Consider the following 24,508-nt stretch of genomic DNA (forward strand, 5'->3'; position numbering starts at 1 on the left):
ATTACAATCTTGATTAAATTATCTTTCCATTGATATATAATTTTATGGTACTACTGCAAAAACAAAATGGTGTTATTAGCCATCAAACCTCAAAAATACACTTTTCCAAAAGGTTTCCACAATTTTGGCCACTACTGTACAATCTGCAATTCCCAGCAGCTTGAATTTCTGAATTTCTCTCTCCCCCCCCCCACCAGTGCTTGGTCACAAGCTTTATTTATTGGGTGTTATTGAAACTTTCAAAAATGATTTGTGAAAAAGCTAACATCATCATGGAATGTGTGATCTGTCTGCAGAAAAAGGTACATCTACTCAGCTGAGGAATTGATCCTGAGTTGTAAGTAGCTTTTCAAGCAGCATCTCAACAGCCTACCCCCCCCCCCCACACACACACACTTTTCTTGCTGCCCTGAGATCTCACCTGTCTACAAGGACATCTGCAATTGATTTGCCCAGAGTCTCAAAGCACCAGGTGAACATCAGTCTGGAAAGAGGAACATGGAGGCCATCCTGCTGATCAGACAGAAGAAGCAGGGTGTGAATAAAGGGCAAACCGAGCTCCCCTGAATGTTTCCCCCAAATGAGGCATGTGTATTTTTTCAAACTAACCTGCTGTCCGGTGAGATCTGTTTACCACCTGCCTTATCTTGGAGTCACAGCTGAAATAGCAAAATGGCTTTTCAATCCTGGCAGATATCTGGATCATTTAGAGCCAAAGGGACTTGGTAACTAGAAATGGTGGCTGCAAAAATGCATTATTGCTGCTATCGGTACATGAGGTGTACAAAAATATATTTAGGCTACATTAGCTCAGGAGAGATGGATTGAAAAACAGTTTGAGCAGCTTCCCAGTGGGGAGGGGGCAAGGAGGAGCATTGGGGAGAGACAAGGCATCAGGGTCTCTTCACAATTCTGGCAAAGCCGTCGGTTCAGCAAATTTCACTTCCCAGGGATTCTTCAAAGGGCCTCTAAATCACTTATTTCTTTTTGTTTGTTTTTGCATCAGATTAATTATTAAAAATAGTAAGCAAAACTTAGCATTTCCTTTTGGTTAAAGAAGATCTTTTCAAGCCCCATATCTCAGCAATTCTTACAATAACTTTCAGATGAAGATGTGCATTGCCCCCCTATTTAGCCCTGCTTCTAAGGTCCACTCCTGCCTCAGTTTCCTTCATGGTATGTTTTATATTTGAAGGACCTCTTGTCTTCTGTCAGACATCTGTTACAATTGGTGGCACCCTATAAATGCTGGAGTGTGTGGAATGGCCACACTTTGTCCCCCTGGAAAGCCAGGGTTTAGGCATTTGGGGATTGGAATGGCCAGGCTAGTGCTTCAGCTGAGGAGATACACGCAGACACGTGCAAATGGCATGATGATCTGTGTCCATGGATGAGAAGCGGCAAGATGTATCTAGGCATTATGTGGGAACATTTGTGACCAAAGAGAGGTGATCCATGTTTTGCTTAAATATATCTTGATGAAGAACCCTGAACATTGCTTCAGGATATACATTGAAGATCATGATTTCCAGGACATCAATCTTGTCTGGAACACAAGATCAGAAAGTAGTTTTTTCTGCCTCCTTCAAGTTATTCCTGAAGCATCCATGTTTGGTTAGCCAGATCTTGGTCCCAGAAATGGCAGAGCTCAGCACAGAGCTGTAAAAAAAAAAAAAAAAAAAAAATCCCCTGTAGCTGCTGCTGTTTGCTGAGACCCTGTGGCAGGGGTAGGCAACCTTGGCTCTTTTATGACTCGTGGACTTCAACAATTCTGGCAATGCACCCCAGACACTTGCCAATGAAGATTCTCAATCATCCAGGTACAGTTGTCTGGAAGTTGTGTCACGGATTTATTTTTTTGTTGGTACGAAATGTTTCACCGTTTATTCAAGTAGCTTCTTCAATCTGAGCAAATTGGTTAGACACCCCCCCCCCTTTTGTCCTCCAGGGAGTTTTCCTGAACTCAAACCTTGGATACAGATTGCAGAGTTATGGGACACAGGCTTCAGATTCCCCACAAGCTATTTTCCAAAGCACCTGAAGGCAGAACAAGAAGCAACGGGTGGAAACTAATCAAGGAGAGAAGCAACCTAGAACTAAGGAGAAACTTCCTGACAGTGAGAACAATTAACCAGTGGAACAACCTGCCTCCAGAAGCAGTGAATGCTCCAACTGGAAGTTTTTAAGAAGAAACTGGACAGCCATTTGTCCGAAATGGTGTAGGGTTTCCTGCCTGAGCAGGGGGTTGGACTAGATGACCTCCAAGGTCCCTTCCAACTTTACTACTATTACTAATTAAGGCTGTAAGTAAAGGATGACCTATATTTTACTTTCTGTTTGGCCGTGTGAAATATATAGTATTGGTAGCCTAGGTATCTGAATTGTAGCAATAGTGGAAAAGTAGTGCAACCGTGCCTGCTCACACAAATGATGGAAAAGAGGCTAGTGACGAGCTCTGCATCGTAGCATCAGAATGCACACTTGGGCCCTTTTTAGACTATTGTAATGTCATATATATAACACGTTTTGACAGCCTTGTGAAATCTCACTTGGCTACACAGAATACTTCTGATTACCACTCAAAGCAGCCATATTGCAGCCAGCAGACCTCAGGACCACCTTCACAGTTAGGGAAAAAATTAAAACACCAGAAAAGTAGAGAACTAATATATTGTGTCCCCATAGCTGCATAGCTGAAGGGCTGCCTCTGGTTTCCTTGCCGCCTTGAACAAGATCCCAAACTATATGTGTATATCTTAAAGTCATATAGCTAATAACAAGAGTTTAGCAGATACTCAGAAAAAAAAAAATCTTCCCAATTTTAACATTAGCAGAAAGAAACACAGGTTGTGGTCATTTTGCTCTTTTCTCTAAAACAGCCTTGTTCAGTCTTGCAACTTTAAGATGCGTGGACTGCTTGCTGAGGAATTCTGGGGGTTGAAGTCCACACATCTTAAAGTTGCCAAGGTTGAGAAACACTGTTCTAAAACATATATGGAGCCAATTTCCTCCTCTCTGCATCCTCGGATAAATGTTCCTGGTATTACTTTTGAAAAAAATTCTCCTTCATTTTCTATAAAGAGGCGGAGACAATATCCTAAGGAATAACATGCATATTGATTTTTTACCCAGTATATGTAAAGAGGCTCCTGGACAAGCCACTGAAGGGATTTTTCGAGCAAATGATGCTGCACGCTATGTCAAATTTAGCATACACTGTTCCCCCTTCTATTCTTTTCCTTGTATGGTTTCTTTCAGTTCAGTAATCCTAATGGCATTATACTCAGTGGTGGGATTCAAATATGTGAACAACCAGTTCTATGTGTGGATGCCGCTTCCAGAAGTCCATTCTGGGCCTGGGCAACAAAAATTAGCTACCGGTTCTGCTGAACTGGTGTGAATCAGCTGAATCCCATCACTGATTATACTTCTCTCTACCTGTCTCATACCCACTCTGTATGCTTGATGCTTGGTTCCCTCTGCTGTTAAGACAATTACATTCCACACATATGTAATACTCTTATAGTTTTAAATATATAAGATCCTTGTCAATTTTTCATTTTCAAAAGTAAGTACAAGACAAAAATTTAACTTTTTTTTTTTTTGAAGCTGATTGTGACTTTGAACCTGTTTTTTTTCCCTCCTAGGATTTTTGGTTTAGGTTTGAACCAGGATCTCCCTGGTCAACAACTGAACAGAATAAGTACAGACTATGTTAAAATGTCTGACCTGTCCATTCACTATTTTGAAATATGAGATCTCCCACTATTTTGCATTCAAGGAAGAACAGATTTAACGTTCTAACTTCAAAAGAGGTCTGTTAGCAACCTTCTTCAACTAAGCATTTTATGTTCTTCTATAGGTCTTCAGCTATAAATGATATGTTTCAGTGGACCAAGATTGCATCCACTGTGCTTTTAACCCTATTTCTGGCCAGGATAGGCATGAGAAAAGATGAAGTGAGTCAAATGCAAAGGAAATGTGGATAGTGGTAGGGGTGGAAAAGCAGAAAAGGAGGCACAGTGGTTGTCCATCCACCCCTACTTTAAAAACTTAAATATATCAGTATCTTTAGGTAACATTTTTGTACTTTTTTCTCTATTAAAGAAAAGAGACTCAAGTGAGTCAGATAAATGAATCAATTACTTTCAAGTGGGATTTCAGTGGCAAAAATGGGGACCAGTTATCTACCATTGAAAAACTTTAAGATAAAAACTTTAAAAGCATTGCTGGGATGAAAATGCTACTCTCCCTTGCCTGGCAATGGGTAATACAACAACACAGCTGCTTCAAGGTGATTGTTGCTTATTAATTTTAGTAGTCTGTTCCTTGCTTTATTGAATGAGTTTATCTAATGATGTTTATATTAGCAGTAAAAGTGAACTATCCGGAATGCTGCTCTCCTTGTCGTTTAAGAGTTCCTCCTAGGGAGGCAAATCTGTATTAGTAGAAGACGAAAGCCACTTTTTTGCCTCTAAATATTTGAGTATCCTTTATGGCTATTGCACTCCTAGGGTGGATCAATACTCCATCACAGCTGCTGAACCCTAAGCTGAATCTCTTAATCAAGTTTCTTTAAAAACCAAATTGTACCAGAGCAATCTTTCCATGCAACAACATTTAAGTAAGTCATCTCAGGTAACAATTCCATGTTCAAATCAGAAATATCCAAAATGCTGTACCTACTTTCTTTAAATTAGAGGAGGGGAAATGGAATTATAACCACCTGACCCAACTTCAGTGGGTGATAGGATTTAGCCAACTTTGACCACTGAGACTTTACCATCTCCATTACTTGTGTAGCGGGGCTGTCTGAGAGTGTTTGCAGGAGCTCAGTTGGGAAGGAGAGATTGACACAGCTGCTGCTGGCTTTGGGTGTGGCCAACGTGGGTGGAAGAAAAAGATAGAAAAGGGAAGGAATGGAAAGGGACAGGGTGTCTGTTGCACTTCGTCAGGTGAAGGTAAGGAGGGAGTGGAAGTTTTATTTGCTTTTCTTCGTAAGGAGGATATTTTAAACAGAGGCTAGAGAGAGGGGGAGTGGAATTGTATTGCTTTCCTTTGTAAGGAGGGTATCTCAAACGGAGGAGAGAGAGAGTGGAATTTTATTGCTTCCTTCGTAAGGAGGATATCTCAAATGGAGGCAAGGGGGAGTGTGTAGAAAGGAGTTGGCTGAAGCTCCTAGCCTCGTATTTTAACAATAAAGATAAAGTAGGGAGGGAGGGTTTTGACACTGAGACCTGACCGAGAAGAAGCAACAGAAGGAGAGGAGAGACTGGTAGTGGCTACTGTTGCCGCGAAGCCTGGAGGCTATTTGGACTGTGACTATTGTTGCAGGTACAAGTTTTAGACTTTGTGGGGGAGTTGCCCTGAGGGGGGGTGAGCTATTGCTACAGCACACTGACTGTTGTTGTTTCTACTACTGTCTGGAGCTGGCGTTTTTCCTCCATCCCACTTGACTCTGAACGACTGCTGAGGAATCCTCAATTACTGCTGCTAGAATGGCCTTGGGCTGTTGGATATCATCATAGCATTGACTATCGGGGCTGGTTATTTTCGTTCCTGGAAGCCCCTCCTTGACGACAAGAACCTGCTACCTCCTAACTCTGCATGAGCTCCGGCTGGAAGAGATATCTTACTAACCCCTAGAGAACACCACTGCAGGGCTTGACGAGTGGAGACAGGGCTGGGAGGGCCTGGGTTTCTGAGGGCCTCTGAGGAGGTAATGCTACACTTGCAACCTTTATTCTCTATGCATTCCCTAGAGCAGGGGTCATCAAACTTGGCCCTTTTATGACTTGTGGACTTCAACTCCCAGAATTCCTCAGCCAGGCATTCTGGCTGAGGAATTCTGGGATTTGAAGTCCACAAGTCATAAAAGGGCCAGGTTTGAAGACCCCTGCCTTAGAGGAAACATTGACAGCCCTTAACACATTTTTCCATTTATATCCATAAGCATGGAGATTTCTTGACTATTGAAAGTGGCTTATAGAGAGGTTGGCATTCATGGGTCCTACAATTGTAGGCCTATTCTTCTGTCTAATATTGAGTGAACACAATCTGAAGGTAAGAGCTTGGTTTAACTTAGAAAACATAATTAATTTATTGTATTTTACATGGTCTCAATCATTTCAATAAGTCAAATTGAAAAAATTTGTGATGGGTTGCATGTTCTATCAGTTAGTGCAGTGGTGGCGAACCTATGGCATGTGTGCCAGCTGTGGCACTCAGAGCCCTTTCTGTGGCACACGCACTGTCGCTCCAGCCCCGCCTCCCCACGCAGCCCCCTCCACACAAGCAGCCCTCGGGTGTGGTCCACACGAAGCAGCGCGGCCGAGGACATGGCAGCAGGGACAAGACTCTGCCTTCGTGCCCCATCACGTGCAGATGATGCTGTGGGGTGCGGGTGGAGGGCATGGCCGCTATGGTGCTGCAGGGCCGTCTGGGTGATCTGCAGTAGGCCACAGAGGCAGTGGGTAGCCCTGTGGGCGGACAGGGCAGAGCGGGGGGAATGGAGTAGGGAGGCAGGTGGAGGTGGGCAGGGGGGCGGGATGGTTTTTGGGTACTCAGTCTCTAAAAGGTTCGCCATCACTGAGTTAGTGGAAGGAATAACTCAAGGCACTTTCTTCTCCCATACATACTCAAGTTTTAAGAAACTTTTCAGAGGTTTTCCTCTATGTACCTTGTCATTAGTAAAGAAGTGGATAACCCCTAGATAGATGGCCTCTCCCTATTTGCACCCTATTGTCACACAAAACATTATATTATGTCCCCCAAAATGAAAATCTTTTCACTCATCTAAGACTTTTAAAATATGTATTACAGTTTACAAATTATTATAATTTATATTATTTTTATTTTGATATATTTGTTTAATAAACTCAACAAAGAACATGTGTCATTGTGGGATCATATAAATATTACCAATCAATAAATGAGGGGGGGTTTCTGCCAACGGTCCTCAAAATGCTTGACTCACTTCTACCAATCTTCTAGAACAGGGGTAGGCAACCTTGGTTCTTTTATGACTCGTGGACTTCAACTCCCATGAGTCATAAAAGAGCCAAGGTTGCCTACCCCTGTAATCTAGAAAGACCTTTTGAAGCAAAAGATTTAGGAGAATGGGCAGGTGGGTTGGTCTAGACAGTGCTGTACAAGAGGAATGCATGTAGCCCCTAGCCCTCTGTTTTTATAATAACCACTTCTAATCATATTTCTCAAAACCAGCAGCATAATTTCTTGCCCCTTTGAAGTGAGAAACCCGGTAACTGTACAGTGTCTCCTAAAATAGCTTGAAAATAACTTTAAAAACACTCTCAGTCTAAAAATTCTGGAAACTGAAAAATATCTCCTTTACTCACTTGTACTCCATCCATTTTGCATTTACAGACTGCCTTGAAAAAAATTGTTTTAAATAGAATTCAAAGCACCCCGTGAAGAGAAGAAGGTTGCCCATCCATGCTATATGAGACCCTGTTTCCTAATTATTTTTACTTCCTGCTTTTCCCATTGCTGTGATTTGAACTGACATTCAAAACTCAATGTCCAATTATGCATTTATTTATTATTTAGAAATAGGCCAGGGGAAGGCAATTGCTTTTACAAACAATCTTTAAAATGATAGCAATCAAGCCACATATTATTCCAAACATAGCTCCCAGCAAAAAAAAAAAAAAAAAGGTGGGGGAAATGTATTATGAAGTGCACAGAAGCATAAACAACTGACTACAATTCCTAGGATGTCTTTTTCCAGGCTTGTGAGGTAGCTGCAGAGGTCTGTTGCATGACCCAAGTCAAAGATGAACTGTTTAAGAAGTTACCAAAACGTACTTTCTTTATGCTCTTTTGCACTCTGAAGCATGTTGATCAGGGGTATCCAAACGTGACAACTTCAAGACTTGTACATTTCAGCTCCCAGAATTTCCCATGCTGGCTGGAGACTTCTGGGAGTTGAAGTCCACAAGTCTTAAAGTGGCCAAGGTTGGACACCCCTGATCTAGATTCACTCTGCATCTAGAATGCTGCCTGTTAACATGTCTATCAAAAGTAGGTTTGCTAGCCCTGGGGGATGTTATGTATACCTGTCTGCCAGTTGTATAAAACTGACCAGCTGCTTGCTTTCTTGGGTTCTAATAAGACAGATCAAGGAATTAAATTTTCCATGCCCTTTGACAAAAAATCATGACTTACTGTTACTAAGTGCACTGAGCTAGTTTCTTTCCCGGTATGCTGACCTAGCTTACTACCTGGAGAATTGACCTTTGTGTACTTGTCTGAGCAGCAGCTCCTCCATGTCTCATGATTAAGAGGACCTTACTTAGAGTCGCAGTGAATGTCCTGGTCCCCTTTCCCATGCAAGATATGCTTACCTTCTTGTGAGGAAGAATGGAAGAAAGATTAATCCCCAGTTGAGCTAGTGAACTCTTCATCTGAAAGATAGTCATGGTTCTTTTGATCACCCCCCCCCCAATGTAGTAATTTCAACTCTTACTACCAGGTGTCTATGGAGATTCTCAGTCATCCAGGTCATGGTTGTCCCAAAAGTGCTTTTTCTTTTCTTTTCTTTTCTTTTCTTTTTTCCACATATTTTATTGCTTTTTTAAAACATAAATCACTTAATAGTCGGTAAACAGTGTGTTTGTTGGGTTTACATTTGTAAAGAAAAATCATTAATAATTGGTTTCTATAATCCATAATCCACATAGTACATTTAGTTGATTTCCCCTTTTCCCCAAAATGTCTTCTTTGCAAACCTTGAATTAATACAGTTCTTATTATTTTAATAGATAACAGTTACATATATGATTTTTTCCCAATATTCCTAGAAATAATGATCACATCAATATAATATTTCTTTTCTATCTAAATCATTCTAGTTGCCTCATTTTATATCCTGTTACAATCCTTATTTAAATGTGTTTCTCCCATAAAGTTCAGAGTATTCTTGCTGGTTAAGATCTTCTCAACAGTTAATTACATTTAAAGATTTAAATCAATTTTTCCCATATAAACCACCTCAACACTTTTACATTTCTTAAAGATAAGGTAAAAACAGTAAACAAAAGGAAAAAAGAGCAAGAGTAAAGAAATATAAAAAATAAAATACTACTTAAAATATATATTCCTCCTAAGCTAATATATATTCATTTCCAAAAATTCTTATTCTTTTTAACCATAATTAAAAATATATTTAATCTTTAAATATTCCATTTAATGTGTCTAGTCATCTAATCCTTTAACTCTTATTCAAAACATTTTTTCTTTTTTATTTCAACATATATATTACTTATATCAAGAAATAAAATAAAAGGTTTTGCCTTTCCATGTTTCTTGAAAATCTTTTTTCCCCTTCTTTTCTGCTTCTCTTATCACTCCCTTTCTCTCTGATGTTTTCAACATCTCTACATTCCATTTTATCCAATCTGTTGTTTTTTTTGTCCTCAGATTTATTTTGTAGTCTTAAGGGGTGAGTTGTTTTTTCCATTTCTTGTGAATTTTTTCCCACTAGGATTAAATCATGTTTTCTTGCTTTGTTAAGTTCCATCTTAGAGTCTCTATTTTCAATTTTATGTCCACTTATTTGTTTTGTTTGCTCCTTCTCTGTTATTGTTTCCTGGAATTTTGTTTGTTTGTTGTAGAGTTAACTTAGAAATACATTGATTTATATTTTCAAATTTATTTTGGATTTCTTTGTGATTTGAACTCATTGTTGTTTGAATTAATTGCAGTATACTATATATCGCCTTCTGAGAGGTATTTATGTTTTCCTGGTGTGTTCTATCTACATGTCTATGATCCATGATGGCCAAAAGTTGAAGTTTTCCTTCAAATAGCGTTAGAATCCCGGTTAAATAGATATTTGTAATCCAAAGAATTCAAAAAAGATTTTTTTTCCTAAAGTTTATAATCTCTCTTGTCTGCAGCCCAGATTGTTGTCTCTTTTTTTGGGTCACAGCTGTTCTTTGTTATTAAAAGTCACAAACACAGATTAGCTTTTCCCAGGTTTTGGCAAGTTCTCTATGGAGATCATAACCATCATAATCTTCATCCACCACTGGCTGTCAGCATCTATTTAGTTTTCAATATGAACAATGGTCTTTAAAATGAGAGTCTTAACCATTCAACAATTTTAAACTTGTCCAAAATTAAATTTTAGCTTTCAAGTTTATAAATGTATTTCATTACCATATATTTTGATCCTCCATGGAAATTTTAATTTGCTGCTTCCGTTATTATAAGGGTGGGGCAAAAGTCCCCCTTCTTCACTTTCAGAGGTATTTTGCTTCTTGGGAATATTTTCCAGGAAATTAAGTATGGAATGGAAAAGGGAAAATCAGATTCCTCACCTAGTTTCAAGCATGCTATTTATTGTTGTGCTGGTTAGTTCTTTTGGACTTTGGTTGCAAGTAGCTTGGGCTGATCAGTGAAATACAGCCTTTCTCCTGTCAGGTTAGAAGGCTTTCCCCAAGACGAACGGAACAACTGCTGTCATTCCAGAGTCGCTGGGGCACCCTTCTTTCTTTGCCACCTCTCCAGGGCGGCTTGGATCCATTATGGGATCCATAAACAGGACAAAAATTAGCCACAGGGGGTGCGGTGGTCCGCAAGCCCGCGACCAGTCACTACCACGTAGGACCGGAAGTCCCCAAAGGTGCTTTTTCAAGAGGCAACTGGACTTTCTTCTTTTTCTTTGAAGATGTTTCACTTCTCATCCAAGAAGCTTCTTCAGTTCTGATTGGATGGTGGAGAATGGAAGGATTTATATTCCTTGCAGAATGGCTGGTCATTTGCATTCTTTTAGAGAATTGTTGAGGCCATTTGGAGATTATCTGAGTAGTGCAGATGTGTGTGGAGCCTTCTTGGCTGCAGGATGTTTCCTGTCCTGTGCCCTTCATTATTGAAGAGAGGCGCAGGCTGTTAGGGATGAGTCTATGTTATCTGCATCTCAAACTGAAGTGCAAATGGTTCCTGTAGTCTGCAATGTTTTCTGGAAATCCGCTCATATTCCCAGAAGGATTTATATTCCTTGCAGACAGCTGCTCATTTGCATTCTTTTAGAGAGTCATTGAGGCCATCTGGAGGTTTATCTGTGTCCTCAAAGCCACCTGAGTGGTGAAAATGGGTGTGGAGCCTTTTGGGAACAGCTGAAAGGACTGTGTTGTAGACTGGAGATAGATGATCTTGTATCCCTCCCCCTCTATTGAGAGAGGGCTATTCAATTTTGACATAGATGACCTCTTTCAAACCAGCAGTCCTCTCTGTCTAAATTGTGGACTTTGCTGTCTTCAAAAGAGTGGCCTTTATCTTTGAAATGCAGATGGACTGCTGAATCCTGTCCTGATGGGTTTGTGACATGTGTTTATGAAGTGGTTGTTTTGTTTCCCCAATGTACAGATCTGCACATGGCTCACCTCATTGTAGTGCATATACCACATTGCTTAGTTTGTGTCTGGGTGTTTTATCTTTGGGATGGACTAGCTTCTGCCTTAGTACAGACATATCAAACTCACGACGCCATGTGACGTCGTGCAACATATTGGAGCTTTTTTGCCATTGCTGGCAATGGGGTGGGCGTAGCTCTGGTATGATGAAACCGGCCCACGGACTGGCAGTTTGACACCCCTGCCTTAGTGTATTCTTGGGTTTAAAGTGTGCACGTATGTTGTGTTGGCTGAAGATCCTCCTGAGCTTTTCAGATATTCATGTAACATATGGAATGACAATAATGCTTCATTTATTGTTGTCTTCTGTTATGAAGGAGCTTCTGCTGGGTCTTTTTGGGGATGTATGAAGGCCCAGTTGGGATAGCCACATGTTCTGAGGGCTTCCTTGATGTGTTTTAGTTCTTTTTCTTCCCCACCATTGCTGGTAGGCAGCCCTGCAGCTTGGTGATGTAGGGTTGTGATAACTCTCATTTTGTGCTCCAATGGGTGGTGAGAATCAAAATGTAAATATTGATCTATGTGTGGGGATTTTCTGCAAACTTCAGTGTTAAGGCTTCTGACCTTCCTTAATGTGTACTGCACAGTTCAGGAAGGCTAGACTATTTTCCTCAACATCTTTCCATGTGAATTTGATGTATCTGTCCATACAGTTGATATATTTGGTGAACGCTTCCAATTCCTGTGTTTTGATCTTGACCCAAGTATTGTCCACATACCTATACCAGTGAATGGCTGGAATTCCTGTGAAGGAGTTTAGGGCTTTGGTTTCTACCTCATTCATGTAGAGATTGGCCACAATGGGGGACACAGGTGAACCCATGGTGCAGCTGTGTCTGTAGAAATCTTCATTGTATTTAAAATAGGTAGTGGTGACTTCTGGTTTGCCATCGCAGCTGCCACGGATGCTGGAAAGTGAGCTCCGTCTTCCACATTCGGTTTTGCTCCGCTGAGGGACCCAGGAAAGGGTTGAGAGTCACCCTGTAGGGGTGACAAGCAAGGAGGGGACCCCCACTTGATCTGGGACAGCCCTCTAAACTGGCAGACGAAAGATCAGCCATAGAAATATGGCTCGTCACTAGGCTGCAGACAGCCGAAGTCAAACTTCTAAAGGCACTTCTAAAGCAGCACGGATGAGTCTGGGTGAGATCTGAACCTCTCTTCAATCCCAAGTATTTTCTTTTCCTGCAAAAACTGCCCAAAGCATCTTCCCCCTTGTGAGAGGGACGGGAACTTCTATCCCACCCTCTAAGAATAGCGGCGATTGGCTACCCAGGGGAGTTAAAACACTGAAAGAATAACCTTAATCTAACTGGATTTATATGCTTCTAAAATTTGGGAACCAAAAGATTTCTTATCTTTACAGAAGACTTTGGTTTTTATTTACAATAAATAAATAAAATTGGAAAAAGGATTATTAAAATTTTGGACTTAAAAAACCTTAAAAGGCATTGGTGATATCTTGTGACCAAGTTTGATATTACAACTTATTATTGTCCAAAGGAGACTTGGCTTGAAGCCCAGACTATAGCTAAGACTTTTTCAACCTTGACAAATACCAGCTGTGAGAAGCTCAGCTGTGTCCTATACCCAGTTATAAAAATATTTTCATTCTCTGACTTTAAAGCCCTCAACTTAACACACCATCAAGAGAATATGGATGAAGACCAGGAACAGATTCTTTTTATGTTGAAAGCAATACATGAAACCATTCTTTCAGCTTGTGATGAAATAAGATGTACAAAAAAGAACAAGATGTCAGCCTAATTATACGAACCCAAATTTTGACCACAATTAAAGAATCAACTATGCAGAAGATAACAGAAGAAGTGGAACAATTAAATACTATGATAGAGGATTCAACTGACCAACAAATACAGTCAATGGAAAATCCAGAAAAGGGACTGACAACACTGAAAATGGAAAAGACTTTCTATACAAATCAGAAGAAATTTGAGGAGCAAGAAGAAGAACAGACCGAAGGAAAGACAAACATATCAGGACAATTATGGGGATTTGGAATAATAGAGTTAGTGTTAGTTCAAATATGAAACAGTAGATATTAAGGGAAAAAGAGAGGAAATATTTGATGTGGTACCTCAAGATTTGTACTAAAGATTTTCGTATGCTATTGAATTATTGATTAACCCAGCCACCACGTTGCTTTTTAAATACTTAAATGTAAAATTAGAAAAGTAATAAAATACTACAGAAAAAATAGGTAGTGGTCAGGCAGAGGTCCAGCATGGCACATATGTGGTAATATTGTGGCTTGTTGATGGCATTGTCCTTCAGTAGGTTTTGCAAGAAATCAATGACTTTTTTTCTTGTAACTGCTGGTGGGATCTTTCTTCAGAGTCTCAGACATAGCAGTGTCCTTCAGAAGGCTGTTCACTTTGGCCTTGTAGTCATCTGTGTTCAGGATGACTGTGCATCTTCCTTTATCAGCTGGCAGAATGGTGATGTTTGGGTCTCTTTCTAGAGATGTTACTACTCTCCTTCCTTGAATTGTGAGGTGAGAAGGGGGTGTTTTGGCACTGGTGAGGTCTGTAGATACCTTTATCCTTAATTGTTCTGCCTCTGGTTCTACCAGTTTATTGTTCCTAACGATTGATTCTGTGGCTGTGAGGAGATCTACAATTGGTGTTACTGCAAAATTCAGCCTTTTGGCTAAAACATTATTTTCTGTTTGGGTAAGCTCTTTGTCAGACAGATTTCTCACCCATTGGTCAATTTTCTGAGACATGTCACTGTCCATTTGAGTTGGTTTTTGTGTTTTGTGTGTTTTTTCATGTCTAAGCTGTAGGGTAAAAAAAATGCTTTTTTGTTATTCTTTACTCTTGTTGTTTTGTGTTTGTTGTGCCTTCTTTGTAAATTCTATGACCTGTCCCAAAGTTTCTGTTGGTAAAAGTGATTTCAGCTCCATTACTGGAACACAAAGTCCAAGAGCTGAAAAATAGTCAAAAACCTTAATGGTGGGGATCTTTAATAAATGATCAGCTGTGATCTGAGTATTAGCTTTAGATTTCCTGATGGCTTACCTCTAAAAAGTGAAAACCTGGATGGATAGGTGGGAAGAGACTCGGACTCAATATAAATAAGCACTAAATTTAAAGAAATTTCTCAAAAATCTCTGCGGACTAGAAGTGTAAGCCAAGAAAAGGTATGAGAAGATTATAGGAGGCAATGTTGCTTCAATTCTCAATGTATCATTTTGTGTGTCCAAAGCTGAATGCTCAGCTTATTTTTTTCCCACTTTAGGGAAGAGGTATAGCTCACAAATAGATCACATAAGACCACTTTGTGAGAAAATAAAACATAAACTCCTCAGAGGAGAAGGATAACAATGAAAACCGCTTTTATGGACAAAGATGTACAAATCACCATTCATCAATATCTGGATATTCATCTCAGCTCCATTAGTTATATGTGACTATTTGTATTAGAGGGCACAAAATTTCTTTCTCAATTCCCCATCAAATCTGCAGGCAGACCAATTGGAAGAAGTAGTTTTCAGATTCTCTTTTGAAAAAATATAAATTCAGGATTGCTCCTTGCTCTCACCATTGTAGAAAAAAAATATAAATAGCTCTCCAGCGAGGAAAAAAGCAGGAAAATCACTGGAGAGGTGAGTGTAGAGTGAATGACAAGACTTTAATCTTTAACCACATCATCATTAAACAAGCACAATAATATTTTATAGGTAGTCCTCAACTTAAAATAGTTACTTTAGTGACTATTTGAAGTTACAATGGCACTGAAAAAAGTGACTTATGACTGTTTTTCACACTTATGACAGTTGCAGCATCCCCCATGGTCATGTGATCAAAATTCAGATGCTTGGCAGCTGACTTACATTTATGATAGTTGCAGTGTCCTTGGGTCATGTGATCACGTTTTACAATCTTCTAACAAGCAAAGTCAACTGGGAAGCCAGATTCACTTAACAACCACATTACTAACTTAAAAACTACAGTGATTAGCGCAACAACTGAGGCAAGAAAGATCATAAAATGGGGCAAAATTCACTTAACATTTTGTTTAGCAATAAATATTTTGGGTTCAATTGTGACCATAAGTTGAGGACTACCTGTATTCCTCCAGGATAAATTTCTCTAAAATTTCTTCTGTGAAATAATTTCTAAAGTTAAATTCATTCTTGCTTTCATTCAAGAATAAATGGAATGAGAACTGGTAGAAAAACAATGTAGGAAAATGTCTAATTTATTTGTAACTAGAAATCAGAACAAAAGAAGATTCAGTCCCTTGAAGAAAGTCTGGTTGGAGTATGCATTAGATGAAACAAGAATTAATTAAGAGATGAGTATTCACTATCAAATTTTCAAAATTTTGCTCCAGAGAAAATCTATCACTAAAAGTCAACATTGACTTCATGGCACATAATCAAATGCCATATTCACATATCTGGAAAATTATTACATGGAAATGTTAGGGTGTACTTGATCTCAATTACATTGGAGGGGAAGGACCCTCATCAATGAAATCAGATTACAAGAAAATTATAGCAAAATTTTGTTAGAGATTCTTCATCAGGAAGAATCTCCTCATGGTACCAACTATTTGAGGATGATACAGATGTGGTCACTGATTAGGCATGCTCTGGTAACAGGTGACAGCTTGATCTTACAGATCTTTCACGTCAGTGCTTCTGTAATATGACTGGGAGAAATCTGTCCCCCATGAAATGATTGTTATTTTGCCAAGCTATCAAACCCTAAGGATCTGATGTCTGCTTTGGTACAGCAACCAACGAGGACAGGTACAGACTTCAATGGATAGTTAGGACTGCAGAAAAAACAATTGCAACAGCCTGCCTTCCACTGAGGACCTGTATACTGCATGGGTCAGAAAGAGGGTTGAGAAAATATCTACAGACCCCTCATATCATGTACATAAACTGTTTCAACTCCTCCCCTCAGGATGCTGCCGTAGGGCATTGCATGCCAAAACAACTTGACACCAAGACAGTTTTTCCCCTTGTGCCTTCACTTTGCTGAACACCTAATTCCCACAGTACTGTCTTGTGTCTAAAAATACACCTATGTAGTTTGGCTGTATTACTATTATCCTTCTCATGTTTTCTACTACCTTCTCATATTGGCATCTTATGATTATATCACTTTGTTGTTTGTATGTACACTGTGAGCTTATGCACTGGAGACAGATTCCTTCTGTGTCCAATCACACTTGGCCAATAAACTATTCTCTTCCAGAAACAAAATAAATATTGGTCAAAGGCTGACTGGTCAATTAAAGCAGCTGTGCCTTACAAAGAGCACCATATTGACCTTCAACAGTTGCCAAAGAACTTGTTGTGCTCTGGGTTGCTGGAGACAGTAAGGAAGGATTTTCCTCTACCTCCTTTTTTCAAGACTGCTACTACTTCCCAAGGTCAGCAGTAACCCAGGAGTCTGAAGAGCATTACAGAGAGGAAGCCTCATGGCTTCCTGTCCTTCACAATTGGCCAGTTCCGCCAATCTCAACATTCAGACTAGAAGACATGTGAGATGGGCATGTGAACTGAAATGGGAATAGAACCCATCTGTGGAATAGGCATTCACTTGCATGTGTGCAGCCTCTGGTTTCTAGTTAATAGCCACGGGGATGCAAATTTTCCCCACTCTTTTCTTGGTGGATTGGGCCATTCCCCTTGGAATTAGCGAGCATCAGCTTCAGTGTCACAAAGATTTCAGGGGCTAAGTAAGGGCAAAGAGCCCATAGAAATAAAACTTATTTTTTGCAACTCTGCTGAATACTGTGACCTCTTTGCAGAAAGCTGCCATTTTTCAGCTTGTCTGAGTTTTAAATATATTTTTTTCTTTTTCTTTTCCTCCTTGCTAAAATGGATATTGATTTGATCACAGCTTTTACAGTTCTGCCTTCATGGTAGCTCTCTGATCTTGCTTGGCATTTTAAGCCATTCATCTCCAGCCTGGTATATATACAAAGGCTTTGATAGGAAATCAGATAAGAGGTTTTCTTGAAGATTAAACAAGAAAATAATGAAATGATCCAGGAGCTCCAGTAAAAGCAAATTCTTTCCCACACCAGCCTATCTGGAGCCTCTTTGACCTGGGTTCACTGATGGAGTCACAAGTGACTGCCCAAAGCAAAAATAATGCAAACCTTTCAATGGTATCTTGTCATTCACTGGAGCCGTGGCTGTAGCACATTGATCATATCTGCCACCCATAAATATCAAGCCTACAGGCAAGTGGCTGATGCTGCAACTTCTTTGAAACCTCTCTGATTTACTGTGTAATATTGCAGAGGGTATAATGTAACTTTAGCATAGAATTCTAGGATTTATGGCAGAGAACGCTGAGCTACTTTGCCACTAGATTCAGTGCTTTCCAATACCAGTGCACTTATGGTCTGAATGTGCAGAGGCGTTAGTTAGAAGCAGAATAGGACATTGTGGGCATTGTGTTGCAAAGTGAGGGGCCAGGAAAGGCCTCCACATTTCAAGCACTGTGAGGTCCAAGGAAAGAGCACTGTGAGGAGATGCTAAGATTGCTACCTGGTGAAATGGCCCATAGCTTTGCTTTCTGCCAAGAGTTACTCTTCTATCAGACATCACAGTCTGATAGAGGAGCAATTATACTGCAAAGTTATGGGCCAATTCACCAGTTAGCAATCTAGCATCTCCCACTCTTACCCTTTAAATCCTGAAGTAAATGCACATACATTTAATTATCTCCATAGACTTCAGGAAAAGATGCTAAGGTTTAATATAACTTTATCTTCCATCATCTCCCATCCCATTGTATGTACATTGTGAGCTTATGCTCAGTGTCCTCCCTCAGCTCAAGATGTACTCACAAGCCCATAATTATGATGACCCAATTATTCTGCTCATCCATCCTCCTTTCATGAGATCTAGTACAGCCCATCTATCCATCTTCTTACCTCAGGTCCTTCCCTCCAGTACTCCACTGACCTTTTCTACGGTTCTGGAAGTAGCATCAAAGCTGAGGAAGAAAGTTTCTCTCTCCTCCATTTCTCCCCCTACTACGTTATTGATACCCCTCCTAGTTATTGACCTAGATTAATTATCCTATTAAAATGACATTACCTGTGAATCTGGCATCATGGTAAACAGAAGCAAAAGAAAGAAGGCTAAATTGTTTCTCCTTTCTATCTTCATAGATAGAGCAACAAAACAGGTACAGGTGTAGGGGAAGAAGCCTCATCTATGCATGGATAGGTGGCAGGAGGTAGGAAGATTTATCTCCATCTCTGATAAGGATTTTAATCTGATCTGAATAAGAACCTACTTTCTTCTTCATGATGTCCTTCAAGAAGAATTACACCCTAGCATGGTAGATGCTTTATTATATGCCAACCTTCTCCAACATGAGTACCTTTTGAATGTATGATTCGTAAGATTTGGACTTCTCATTATTCTATTTATTTGTTTATATTTCAAATGTCTAAACTGTACATCTCTCTCAGATATTGGCTATGATGACCAGAGGATTCTATGCATTGAATGTCCACACCCTTTACCTTGTTCTTTTCCCCCCTTTATAATCTTATTTATCTTGTACGTTTACCTTTTTTGTTTTATTGTGAGCTTCCTGGAGTCTCTCTGGAGTTGGACAGTGTCTAAATTGCATAAATAATAAACAAGCAATTAAACAGATTTCTGCAAGGCACATAACTTGGAGAAGGCTGGTGTAAACTGAGGTAAAATATTTATGAATATCCATTTGATATTTTATAAGCCATGGATTGTTTGTAAACAGAACCTTCTTGGTAAGATGATTATTACATTTATGCAACCTGCTCTTTATTGAGAGGATTAGCATGATCAGAGTTACTGGACCAGATCCTTGGTAGCTTTTCAAAATTTCTGCATTTCTATGCCCTTATACAGTACTCTGGATCAGTGTTTCTCAACCTTGGCAACTTAAAGACATGTGGATTTCAACTATCAAAATTTCTTAGCCAGTGTGAAGAACACTGCTCTAGATCTTGGGTTTCTTCTCTCATCCTCTCTCACTGATAAAGGATCATAGATGTAATTCATCCTGCATGCTCCTCAACTTTATCAAGTACCTTCTCTTTACTGTTTCAGAAAAATAAAACGAACAGCCTATAACATGAAAATGTGAGTTCCTTTGATAAAGATCTTGAAACAGAGATTGGGCAATCATTAGCAGAGCAGTGGTTGGAATGCAGTATTGCAGGCTAATTTTGCTGACTGCCGATTGCCAGCAGTTTGGCAATTCGATTTTCACCAGCTCAAGGTTGACTCAGCCTTCCATCATTCCGAGGTCAGTAAAATGAGGACTCAGAATGTTGGGGGCAATAGGCTGATTCTGTAAACTGTTTAGAGAGGGCTGTGAAGCACTGTGAAGCAGTATATAAGTCTAAGTGCTATTGCTATTGCTATTTGTCAGAGAAACTTGGCAGATTCTGCAGTGAATGTGAAGTTGGACTAGCTATTGCCAAGAACCCTTCCAACTCTTCTATGGTTCTACTAGATGCAAATTTCCAAATTAGCATTATGGAATATAGGAAAGGATTCATGTTCATGGGTAAAATAAGATCTGAGCTATACTAGACTTAATTAGCATAGTACAATTCCTTTGAATTAGGCCTTTAGTAAAATATTATTTGGGGAATACTCCTATTTGGCATTCCAGCTACTGTATTTTATTTAAGTGCTTCTCATCTTTTTCCTTCATGCTGTCATCAAGACCACAATATCAAGCAGTCAGCAACATGACACAGGTTAGCCATGGCATATAGGAATCCATATTTATCTGCATGACTACAAAATTAAATAACTTTTTTTTAAAAAATGTCCCAATCTCATTAAAATGCCTATCAAGAGGTGATGATGTTTCTGCCTGAAATCTTATGAGAATGAAGTCTCCTATTGTCAGAATTTTACAGAATAATTTTGATCTTGTGATATGCTGACCATTAAAGATGCTTTAAATTGTATTTAGCATCAGCATCACTGATCACCCACAGTTGCATAGCATCAAGATGCAGCAAATTCCATTCCTTTGCAACCCCCTGCCCCAATCTGTCAACCTTCTGCATCCACTGAACATGTTTAATTAATTCAAATTTAGGTCTCCCTCCATCATTTTAAAAAAAAACTTTCTTTTTTGAGGGTTGAAGGTTATTGTGCCAATTTCAGTGATATTAACATTAACATGGATTTTTTCAGTTAATTCCATTCTCTCTTTCAGGGCATTTTAAAAAACATTTTCTCACAGTGTATCTTGGAAATCTAAATAAGAATGGCCATTGTATCTCTCCTTCTTTTCCAAACTCTTTCTTCTTTTCCAGCCACTACATTCCATTGGTAATCTTCCTAGTTGTCGATTCTTTTCTCACCCATTTAACCAACATTCTGTATTGCTGACTAGTTAATGGGACTCTTGTGCTTCCTTTCAGTACAGCTTTAGGAAGGATTTTGAAGAAAGTAGCAGATTTTAGAATTTCTAAGGTTTCCTAATACCTTGATCTTATTTGTAAGTGACATTGTTTAGGCTATTATTTCATTAATACAGTAGATTTGAACCAGAAATACAAGGGCTCATAGCTATTCCAGTTAAATATTTTGACTATATTTATCTTTCTAATTCCAATGGATTCCTAGGATTATGTCTCTAGGTAATCTCGGTTGATTTGGAAAAACTAGCAGGATTTGACCTTGGTTTGTACTTTAACACCAGAAAAATACTGTGTTGGATGGGAAGTTGAAAAACAAAATCCAGAAGAAGCAATAAGAAGCCACTTTAATATTGTCACCAAGAAAACTATGTGACATATCCACAAAGTGAGCAGAGCCAGGCTTGGTCTGAAGGAGACTTTATTTTTAACTACTTTGGACTAAACCAATCTTGTTGGATAAATTTTCAGAGTATGTAAAATCAATGGCAAAAATAGGCATGTTATTCTTTTTATATTGCATTTCATAAAGCATTCAGTAATATAGTTGCGGATTTCTGTTCAGCTAAAGGTCAGCTGTGGTCTCAGGGAAAGCTGTCATATCTCATACCTAACTGCTGCTTCCAGTTGCAGTTCAGTGCGATATGAATTTCAATGTAAAAATTCATTATTTTCACTTCTCGGTGATCAAAATCTTCATTGGAAGGATGGCTGGACAATTTTGCTCTTGCTTATAATAGTTTCTGCAACATATTTTTTACGATACAAGCATTTTGAAGCAGACAGAATGGTGGCAACAATTCAGCCTTGCAGGCTATGAATTATCTCCAAATTTATAACAATTTCCTTCTCCTATTTGATATATTTCTCCTTTGAAATTATTTCCCACAAAGCAAGAGTTTGTTATCAGATATTGCTGCATTACTCCTATAGCTGTATGCAAATACATCCATTTGCTGGAAATGGTTTCTGTGAGGAAGGTGGACTTAATTATCCCCTTAGTGTTTTGTTAGGTGAATTAACTGGCTGCTTAACTCTATTTTGATAGCCAGAACAATGAATGTCTTTTGTCCATAATCCTCTGTTTTCCTGCTTCCACAACCAAATGCTGTAAGATAGCAAGACTATTGCTTAATTTCAAAAATAAGGGGCTTAGAATATGAATTTAGAGGTTAAACAATACGCAGGCATATTTCATAATTTTAGATCACACTATTCTATCTTGAGGCTGCTTACATATTTTACATGTTGCACTGGTAATGTTACCTAGTTGGGTAATGAAATGCCTATAAGAAAACAATCATGCTCAAAGTGCACCAAGGAATCCACATGTTTTACCTTCTAAAGAGTAAGAGGCCAAAGGATACTGAATAGTATTTTAAGAAAGAAAATAAGCACATAGTTTATATGCCCATCCTGTTTTATAGATGAATCTATAAAACAGGAGCAGCATGTTTTCCAGGTCTGCTACTAAGCATGCAGGATAATAATGCACTAGAGAATATGCCTATTTCCCTGAATTAGGATCCACTACAGAAAAAAAGAGGATAACTGAATGGAGTGAGCATGTTCACAGACAAACTTCTATAGCCTGTTGTATTTTCCGCAATGCATTGGATCAGGCCTAAAACTACAATGGATCAACTAATGCTACTCTACTAATCATAACAAAGACATGAGGAAGATTAATTACCTTGATGCTTTCCAAATGTAATTTCTTAGTAGGCATGTCTAATTTTCTACAATCCTGGAACAATTTTTTCTTTTATGTATTTCTGCTGCTGATGGCTTCAGTAATGTTAGATGGTCTTATCCCTATTGCAATATAATTTCCAGCTAAATGATTTTTCTGCTAGAACTCAGCATCAAGGAGCTACCAAGAACACTCCCACCAACATGGACAAGGCAAGCCACTAGTATATAAAAATAAGAGCAAACCCACTCCCTGATGACATTATCTAGTTTGGTAATGAAATGTCTGCAAGAAAATCACTGAGCTCAGACAGCATCAAGCTCAGGCAGCATCAAGAATTCCATAGAACTGAGTGTCCCATATGTTTATATATGGAACCTCAAGGTACCATAAATTCATCAAAAAGAATACAGTCATGAGAAACAAGGAAATGACATGGGCATTGCTAATTTAGGTCCCTGGGGTTGGTAAATTCTTTTTATTTATGAATCTGTGTGAATCAGTCTATAGGTTGCTGTTGCTGTTTAATGTCTTTAGTCCTGAATACAAGTAACTCAATGAGGGCATTTGTTCATAACCATAAACTTGTCTTGGACTCATATTGGTTCTGCAGAGGTGAAAGAAATGCCTGGTTGGAGATTTGGCAGCAGACGTGGGTAATGTGTGTTGGACAGGAATGAGAAAAGGATTCGATAAAGACTTGGAGCTTCTTCTGGAGTCAATTTCTTGAACTTAACATTAGCCTTGTGGAAAAATTGAGGCTTTATCTAAACACACTGTAAAGGGATCTTGCAGTTTCCATCATTTCTACCTGTCCCACCAGATCCAACAAAGTAGACCAGCTCCAAGTCCCTTCTGTGAAACAGTACCATCTTGTGGGACCCAGGAAACATACCTTCTCTGCCTTGATGTTGATATCTGGGGGATGGTGAGTCTCTTGTCAAATGTGTGACTCTTGTGTGCTATTGCTGTTGCTTTTAATGGCATTTTTTCTGTTCCATTTTTGTATTGGCTTTTGTGCTGCTATTAGCCACCTATAGTTATTCCCTTAAGTTTGCCATCCATCCATTATTTCCAAACAAATAATGTTCACTTTTTCCTTTCCCCAATGGTATTTTTCTTTCTTTTTTTCTTTGATAAAGAACTGGGGCACGGGGAGCGGGGAGCAGCACCCTTCAGATTTCAGAATTGTCTGAGATTTCTCTTTCTTCTGGTTGTAAATGGGTATAATTAGTAATATATATTTTGCTGATGTTAAAATCTTGATGCAGTGGAGTATAAAACCTCTACTCCAAGGAAAATGAGTTCACATGTACTCACCAACAAATGGAGGACTGGATAAAGTAAGAGTCATGATTTGTAATGCAAGCAAAGAAAGCATAGAAGACTTGTTAGATAATGAAAACCAAAAGTAGCAGCCAAGAGCTTGTAAGGAGTTACATTCACCTACTGTAGCAAGAAAGTTGTAGTTTGAAATAGTTGCTATAAAGTGGGCTTAATTGGGAGAAGACAGATTGTCCCACTCATTTCAATACTGTTCAGTAGATACAGGCAAAAGAGGACCAAAGCCAGTAAAAAAAACCTCTCAGTAAGTATTTATAAATTAGAATGTTAAAAATTCAGGCTCTGGAGAGAACAGAGCAAAGATCCTGTTGAACCTCCCAGCCCAGTGCAGTTTATTCCCACACCTTTTTTTGTTGTTGTTGCTTTAGAGAAAAACCTGAGCGCCAAACTAGATTTCTTATGGAAAGGGCACCTAGGAGTTTGGTGACCCATGAGGAAGGAGGGGAGGAAAAAGGTCTCGGGTTCAACCATCATCAAGGGAGAAGAAAGTTGAGTTGGCTTATTGTGGAACATAAATAACATGTGGCTAGGGAGTGAGTATATCCTTGATCATCCTGTTTTAATCTTGGCAACAGGGCCACTTAATAAAAGCTACATA

General features: G+C 39.2%; 1 pseudogene; it reads right to left on the reverse strand.

Annotated features, from left to right (window-relative positions):
* Positions 1-1,418: 1,418 nt before the first annotated feature.
* LOC120309611 lies at positions 1,419-14,196 on the reverse strand (annotated as a pseudogene).
* Positions 14,197-24,508: the final 10,312 nt, after the last annotated feature.

This window comes from Crotalus tigris, unplaced genomic scaffold (genome assembly GCF_016545835.1).
Source record: "Crotalus tigris isolate CLP2741 ecotype Arizona unplaced genomic scaffold, ASM1654583v1 scf7180000018048.2368360, whole genome shotgun sequence".
NCBI lineage: Eukaryota > Metazoa > Chordata > Lepidosauria > Squamata > Viperidae > Crotalus > Crotalus tigris.